Here is a 5,658-nt window from a genome sequence, read left to right as displayed (position 1 = left end):
TATGAACCGCTTTTGAGGGAGCTTCTGCCAAGTAGGACTGGTTATAAGCCTTGGCCTCTCAGCAACTCCCGAGGTTTGGGGTGGAGCTTAAAAAGCCAACCCTTGAATCACCTGGTGGGTTCCTGTGGCAACCAGCCCACCTCATTAGCATAAACCGCATTAGCATGAACACAGGTGTGCTTGGGTTTCTTAGGAAAAACCACAAGAGATGCTCTCCTCAAAAGGATCAAGAAATTGCTACGGTTCTTCGAGCTCTGTGCAAGGGACCAGGTCCTCAAGAATGAAGATGCTCCCTCAGTCAAATAACCATGTTTATCGCAAAAGAGATGACACAGAGCCGAAGCCACAACAAGATGGAGCCAGAGATGGGAGGGAGGTGGCCACCAGCCCAGGGCCAGCTGGAGCCCCCAGACCTGGAAGGGGCAGGAAGGACCCTCCCCTGGGGCCTCTGGAGGCAGTGGGGTTCTGGGATCCCTTGACCTCAGATGCCTGGTCTCCAGACTGGGGGAAGGTGGGTTCCTGGAATTTTAACCCACGTTATTTGTGGTCCTTTATTAGCACAAGCTCCAGCTCCACCCACCTGAAACCAATTTATAGAGCAGAGAAAAATCATTCCATGAGAATCAGCAAATGGAAATTACATTGCAGAGATACACCTGTGGGAGAAACCCCTAAACATGTATTTATTTATAGAGTCTGCAAACATCAACCTTGCCAAAGCAAAGCGTCTGCTCTTAAATGTTTGGGCACAAGAACTAGTCCCCAGTGTTGTCACCTCTTCCCTGTGTCAGACCCAAGTCATGAAATATTGTCAAGGTCATGAAGCCACAGCACAAAGTTTATAATCTTAGATGTACCACCAGCCCCAAAGCGTGTTCCAAATCCGTGCCTGCCCTGCACCAGCAACCCCACCTTGGTCCCTGGGACAGGTGAAGCCTTTTGTCCTTTTCTAACAGCCATGATATCCACCGAGGGTGTGAAGCACATGAGGACAGGATCTAATTGGTGTTTTACAGACTCCATTCTGATTATAGAGAGAAGAATGAATAACGGGGAGAAGGGTGAGACTCGGAGATCTGCCAGGAGATGTTTGATGGAAAAGTGGAAACAGATTTAATTGTTAAAGGAAAAATATTTCCCTGCTCACAGTTTACCTGACACCCAATCTGGTGCATTTTGACGCCAAGGAATCCTCCAGCTCCCTTTGGACCCCAGCTGGGTGTCCTCCAATTTCATTAACCTCTGAACGGACCCCAAGTTTGTATAAATGCCAAGTGGGGGCACAGCCCTGGAGGACGGACCCCCCCCATCACCACCAACCACAGACGGGGGTCCAGGTCACCCACACTTCTGTCCAACACCCCCCTACCCCATCCAGAAGGTCCCCATGGCCCAACCCTCAGAACTCAGGTAACAATTGACTTACCTGTTGCTGATAAAGCGATGAAAAGCCAGAAGGGGAGGGGGAGAGTGAGGTTTGGGGGTGGTGGTCTATCCCAAAGAAGCAAGAGATTCTGTCCCCATGGAGTTTGGGGTTCAGCACCTTCCCAACTGTGGGCTCCCCACCCCAGAAGCTCTCTGAAGCTCATTTTTAGGGGGTTTGCACTACTCAGGACTGATTAAAGCCTTGGCTTCTCAGCAGCCCTGGAGGTTGGGGGTGGAGCTAAAGAAGCCAACCCTTTCATCACCTGGTTGGTTCCCCTGGCAACCAGTACCAGCTCATTAGCATAAACAGGTGAGCTTGGATTTCTCTGGAAACACCAGTGATGCTCTGCTTAAAGGGATCAAGAAATTGCTAAGGTTTTTTGAGCTCTGTGCCAGGGACAATGTTCTCAAGGATGAAGATGCTCCCTAAATGGAATAACTATGTTTATCACAAAAGAGATGACAGAGCAGAAGCCACAGGAAGATGGAGCCAGAGCCGGGAGGGAGGTGGCCACCAGCCCAGGGTCAGCTGGAGCCCCCAGAAGCTGGAAGAGGCAGGAACACCTCCCTGGAGCTTCTGGAGGGAACAGGGCCCTGGGACCCCTTATCCTTAGACCTCTTGCTCTCCAGGATGGGGGAGGATGGATACTGTGGTTTTAACCCATGTGATTTGTGGTCATTAACACAACCCCACAAACCAAATTACAGAGCAAAGACTACAAATCACAAGTGTTACTGTTACTTCCTTGAGCCTCAACACATGCAATCTTACATTGCAGAGACACACCTGTCAGGAGAAACCAAAAAACAGGTAGCTTTATTTCCAGACACTGTGAGCCTCAGTCTTGCAAAAGCGAAGTGTTTGCTCTTAGATGGTTGGGCACACCGACAAGTCCCCAGTGTTGTCATCCCTTCCCTGTGTCAGACAGTAGTAATACAACACTGTCAACGTCGTGAAGCCATAGCACACAGATTATAACCCAAGATGTACCAGGGGGAGGTCGCAGCCAGCAGCCCCAAAGTGTGTTCCAAATCCGTGCCCACCCTGCACCAGCCACCCCGCTTGGGTCAGCAGAACAGGTGAAGCCATTTGTCCTTTCCTAACAGCCATGGAAACCACCAAGGGTTTGAGCAGGTTCAGGAATGATCTAATTGGTGTTTGAGCTGACTGCTTCTGACTTTTCAAGAAAGAAAGGCTCACAGGGAAAGGGAGAAATCAGGGAGGTCCTCCAAGTGGAGGTGTTTGCTCAAAAGGCGAAAATACATTGTTCATTATTAAAGAAAAATTGTTTCTCTGCTCACAGCGCTTCTGACACCCAATGTGGGGCCTTTCCACCGCGAGGAATCCTCCAGTTCCTTTCGGAACCCAGCTGGGTGTCCTCCAATTCAATTCACCTCAGATACAACCCCGAGTTTCTGGAAATATGTATCAAGAGTGGGGCTCAGTCCCCCAGGACTGCTCCCACTTTCACACCAACCACAGGTGGAACCCAGGTCACCCACACTTCTGCACAACCGCCTACAGACAGAAGGTTCCCACCTGCCTCCCCCCAGAACTCAGGGGGGAACTCTGATAAAGGGGTGAACAGCCAGAGGGGGAGGGCGAGGTTGAGGGGGGAGTGGGTGGGGGTCCCATATGTAGGAGCTTCTGTCTCCATGGAGTTTGAGGTGCAGCACCCTCCTAGCTGTGGTCTCCCCAACCCAGAAGCTCTCTGAACCAACATTGTAGAGAGCTTCCCCTCGGCAAGACTGATTAAAGCCTTGGCCCCTAAGCAGCTCTGGAGGTTGGGGGTGGAGCTAAAAAAGCCAACCCTTTCCTCACCTGGTTGGTTCCTCTGGCAACCAGCCCCACCTCATTAGCAGAAACAGATGTGCTTGGGTTTCTTAGGAAAACCAAAGATGTTCTGCTCAAAGGAGTCAAGAAATTGCTGTTTATTTTTTTAGGAGCTGTGTGCCAGGGACCAGGTCCTCCTGGAGGAAGATGCTCCCTAAATCCAATAACAAGTGGGCTTATACAGAGAACACACAGAGGATAGGCCACGAGAAGGGCCTGAGAGGAGTTCCCCCTGGATGAGGGGTCCCTCCATCCAAGGACAGTGTCCTCCTAAGAGACACAGGAGGAGACCCAGACACAGAGGAGAAGCCACGGGAAGGGTCTGAGAGGAGGTCCTCCTGGAAGAGGGGGTCCCTCCATCCAAGGACAGTATCCTCCTAAGAGACACAAGAGGAGACCCAGACACAGAGGAGAAGCCACGTGAAGATAGAGGCAGAAACAGGAGGGAGGCGGCCACCACCCCAGGGCCGCCTGGAGCCCCCAGACGCTGGAAGAGGCAGGAAGGACACTGCCCTGGAGCCTCTGGAGGGAGCACAGGGGATATAGGGGTTTTGCACCCCAAAATGTTGCCCACAAAGCAGAGCCTCAATATATACATATATGTAGACATATATACACACATGGGAATATCAGCAATAGAAAACAATGAATAATGCCTTTTGCAGCAACATGGTTGGAACTAGAGATTCTCATACTAAGTCAGTCAGACAGAGACAAATACCATATGATATCACTTACATCTGGAATCTAATAAGTCTGGCACAAATGAACCTGTCTACAGAACAGACACAGAGCCACAGACACGGGGAACAGATGTCTGGTGGCCAAGGGGGAGGGAGTGGGATGTCCGGGGAGTTTGGGGCTGGTAGATGCAAACGAGGACACTGAGAATGGATGAGCCATGAGGTCCTGCTGTCCAGCACAGGGAACTCTACCCGGTCTCTCGGGATAGACCAGGATGGGAGAGAATATGTAGAATCTAAAATACGGCACAAATGAACCATCTACAGAACAGACACAGACTCGCGGACATGGGGAAGAACCTTGTTGTTGCCAAGGGGATGAGGTGGGCTGGACGGGGAGTTTGGGGTCAGTAGATGCCAAGTATGACATTGAGCATGGATAAGAATATCGCTTATATCTGGAATCTAATAGATGGCACAAATGAACCTTTCCACAGAAGAGAAAATCATGGACTTGGAAAACAGACTTGTGGTTGCCAAGGGGGAGGAGGAGGGAGGGGGCGGATGGGGAGCTTGGGGTTCAGAGATGCAGACTATTGCCTTTGGAGTGGATGAGCAGTGGGATCCTGCTGTGTCGCACTGGGAACTCTGTCCAGTCGCTTGTGATGGAGCCTGATCATGGGAGAAAAAAGAATGTATACATATATGTGTGGCTGGGTCACCATGAAAATTGACAGAACACTGTAAACCAGCTCTCACAGGAAAAAATCATTATATAAAATAAAAGAGAGAGCGAGAGAGAATGAAATAGCAGGAGCTCCCGATGTGGTGTAGTGAAATGAATGTGACTAGGAACCATGACGTTTCGGGCTCCATCTCTGACCTCGCTCAGTGGGTTAAGGATCTGGCTTCCGTGCATTGGGGTGTAGATTGCAGATGCAGCTGGGATCCAGCATGGCTCTTGGTTGTGGTGTAGACCTGCAGTCTCAGCCCCAAATCCACCCCTAGCCTGGGAAGCTCCATATGCTGTGGGTGTGGCCCCAAAAAGCCAAAAAAAAAAAAAAGCGGTAAGTGTGCATCTGATGAAATGCGGTTATCAGACCTTGTTTGTGGGCTTTGATGATTTTAACCCAGCTCTCTGAGGGTCTCCATTTTTCCTACATTAAGACAATTGTTTCGGGCACCTGAGGATTCAGGGAGGGGCTGTGTTTACGCATGTGTGTCGCCAGCCGTTTCGTGAGCTGGCAAGGAGCCCAGGTGTCTTTTCTGCTCAGCGAGCACCTCAGCCTTCAGCCCCCAGGGCTGAGCACCTGCCACGTGTGTGCGGGGCACCCAGGCCTCCTGCAGCAGCGGGGAACATGGGGCTGTGGTGTCTCCATTGGAACAAATCGCTGTGCAGAGCAGCTGAGGGGCTCTGTCACCCACAGGTCACCCCAGAGCATGGTGCAGAGTCTGGGCTTCTGAGTGAATTCCCCCCCCCCTCGTGAGTCTCCTCACTTTGCCGTGAAAGCTTCTGAGGGTGAGGGGGCCCCTCTCTATGTATCCGTGATGGTGGTTGTCCTGCATCTGTGAGTCTCTGAGTGTGTCTGTGTGTATGTGTTTATTCCTGCATCTCTGTGTCTGGGTGTGACTATATTTATTCCTGCACCTGTGTGTGTCTGTGATGCATCTGTCTGAGCCTTTATTACTGCATCGGTGTACCTCTGCAATTGTGTC

At 51.0% G+C, this 5,658-nt stretch overlaps 1 long non-coding RNA gene across 1 annotated transcript; it reads right to left on the bottom strand.

Moving 5' to 3' along the window:
* Positions 652 to 3,145, bottom strand: LOC110257917. Its single transcript, XR_002340924.1, has 2 exons — positions 1,427 to 3,145; positions 652 to 1,024 (listed from the first exon to the last, which is right to left on the bottom strand). It is a non-coding gene; the product is annotated as an uncharacterized LOC110257917 (long non-coding RNA).

Source organism: Sus scrofa, chromosome Y (genome assembly GCF_000003025.6).
Source record: "Sus scrofa isolate TJ Tabasco breed Duroc chromosome Y, Sscrofa11.1, whole genome shotgun sequence".
Taxonomy (NCBI): domain Eukaryota; kingdom Metazoa; phylum Chordata; class Mammalia; order Artiodactyla; family Suidae; genus Sus; species Sus scrofa.
The sequence above is the reverse complement of the archived record's forward strand: the minus strand, read 5'-3'. Positions and strand labels throughout refer to the sequence as shown.